The following is a 2,981-nucleotide window of genomic DNA, read 5'->3' on the forward strand; positions in this document are numbered from 1 at the left end:
AACTGTGTTCAGCATTACTTGACTGAATGCTGGGTTTAATCCCAGTAACAAAAAGAACGCACACGTCCCATAGCACAATTTTGTGCTGAAACAAAGACAACAGTTACGTAAACTTGAAAAATAAGACAGGATTATTGCTCCTTATGTTGAAAATTCATGAGCCAATCTGACATGCGTGTCACGGTTAATGTGACGTGTGTGTCACGGCAAATCTCACATGTGTTTCATGGCAAAATTCCGCAAGTAAATTACATTAGGCCAGACGTTCCAGGAATCAAGACGAGATAAAGATAAGTCTAAGTTTCACGATTATCACCTTATCAAAACTGGTATTCGAAATAGGATAGCATAGTTGTTGAGACTAATTACTGACGACTTAAATCCCAAGTTATTGTTTACTAACATGTGTAGGTATATATTTTAGTACATGTGATTCTGTTTACCAACACGTGTATGTGTATATTTAAGTAAATGTTTATAGACACGAGTACATGTCTACTTAAATAAAAGCGATAATTGTGCACGGAAGATATTATGTTAATACAACAGTAAATTGACAAACAAAGACTTAAAACACGATAGTTGTACCCACCAAAGTCTCGGTAAGGTAATTGTGTTCAGCGCTAACTCAGTGAATATGTGGTTTAAAGTTTGTTGCTGGCTTTTTGTTGTTGTTAAGCTAAACAATGGGCTATCTGTATTGTGCCTAAATCTGGTAGCAAAACCTAGTTTTTAGCATTATAAGCCTTTAGACTTACCACTGAGCCTTTGAGGAGGAGGCATAATAAGCATAGTTTTACGTAGTATGTTCTCTACATAAATGCTTTTCATTATGCTTCTAAATCGTTGTTTGTCAATTTACTAAATATGATACTGTTTACAAACACGTGTAGTGTCTATTTAAATAAATGTGATACTGTTTACTAACACGTGTAGTGTCAATTTAAATAAATGTGATACTGTTTACAAACACGTGTAGTGTCTATTTAAATAAATGTGATACTGTTTACAAACACGTGTAGTGTCTATTTAAATAAATATGATACTGTTTACAAACACGTGTAGTGTCTATTTAAATAAATATGATACTGTTTACAAACACGTGTAGTGTCTATTTAAATAAATATGATACTGTTTACAAACACGTGTAGTGTCTATTTAAATAAATGTGATACTGTTTACAAACACGTGTAGTGTCTATTTAAATAAATATGATACTGTTTACTAACACGTGTAGTGTCTATTTAAATAAATGTGATACTGTTTACTAACACGTGTAGTGTCTATTTAAATAAATGTGATACTGTTTACTAACACGTGTAGTGTCTATTTAAATAAATGTGATACTGTTTACAAACACGTGTAGTGTCTATTTAAATAAATGTGATACTGTTTAAAACACGTGTAGTGTCTATTTAAATAAATGTGATACTGTTTACAAACACGTGTAGTGTCTATTTAAATAAATATGATACTGTTTACAAACACGTGTAGTGTCTATTTAAATAAATGCGATACTCTTTATAAATATGTTGATATCTACTTAAGTAATCGTGATGCTAACTTTTTGCATCTTTATCGGCACAGTTACGCACATATATAACAAGGATTCTACATGTAAATTGGTATGTGTTCTATTTATAGAGTATGTGATAAACATTCCATTTGATTTCTCACTGTTCGTGCAATAGTGACACAGTGAGAGTGTATTTTTTTTTTATAAATGTCTTACATTTTACATGCAGTTAATAATCCATGTTTATCCCAGATCGCATTATTATGGAGATAAAGCTACCCCCGCCCCTACATAACAATAACAACAAGATCGCTACCCAAGAAAGTGTGTCAGTATTCAGACGACATGAAAGCTTTTGGCAATGTCTAAGTAAGGAGCCTAATGATTGTTTGCAAAGGCCAATGACACCACGGATGAAACACACGCTTTCTGCTGCACCTCTCGCTAAATAGGAAATTTCCCTAGAAAAAAGTAGGCTTAGAACTTATCGAATTATGTAACGGTAAAACACTACGTGCACTTCAAACCACCCATGCTTGTAATGAGAAGGGGCAACTCATTAAGGAACAAAGTTTATTTTAAACAGGCTGACTGTTAGAAGTGCTATGGTAATTATTAATTAATTATTATTACACTATAATGAAACTGTATGTCTACCAGAAGTGCTATGTTAATATTAGTTGATTATGGAACGGTTCATCTACTAGAAGTGCCATGGAAATATTACACGATTACAAACATTTTTTTTCTGCCTACTAGAAGTGGCATGGTAATAATAGACAGTTATGAGGGTTGCCGTCGTCTGACGTTTCTAATAGCAAGCAAAGTATATCGAAATCAGAATGTTCCAGCAAAGTTTAGGTACAATGTGCTGAAGGTCAACCCACAGAAGTACGTGATAAAACTCCATATGCCATGTCTTTAAAACATATGTATTATCATATCCGAATGTATTATTTAAACAAGCATGCATCCAGTGCCTTCTAAAAATGTCGTCGAAACATGTTGTGCACCAACAAACATAAACACATTTTAAAGTTCGAATCCAAACTTCCCCCAGACAACGCGGGGTAGCGACGCTACGAGGAATAAGGTGTTAATAGTAGAAGTAGGTCAAGAGGTCTTAGACTCCCATCACAGCAGTGCCTCGACATTGGACCGTAAACTCACGTATGCCGATTTATTATTAGTGTTTTCCTCTTTTCAGTATTTCTTCTTTCTGCTTGCTCAGTTCTGTTAACAGTTAGAAAACTCAGATGTTTTCTTCTACCGGAGCCGAGAATGATTCTTGTCCCATTGCCACAAAGTTTATTGATTATTCCAACAAAATCCTGCTAGCACTCCCTTGTAATATTACCATAATACTTCTAGCAGACAAACAGTTTCACTCCCTTGTAATATTACCATAATACTTCTAGCAGACAAACAGTTTCACTCCCTTGTAATATTACCATAATACTTCTAG

This window comes from Limulus polyphemus, unplaced genomic scaffold, assembly GCF_000517525.1.
Source record: "Limulus polyphemus unplaced genomic scaffold, Limulus_polyphemus-2.1.2 Scaffold1005, whole genome shotgun sequence".
NCBI classification, from domain to species: Eukaryota; Metazoa; Arthropoda; class Merostomata; order Xiphosura; family Limulidae; genus Limulus; species Limulus polyphemus.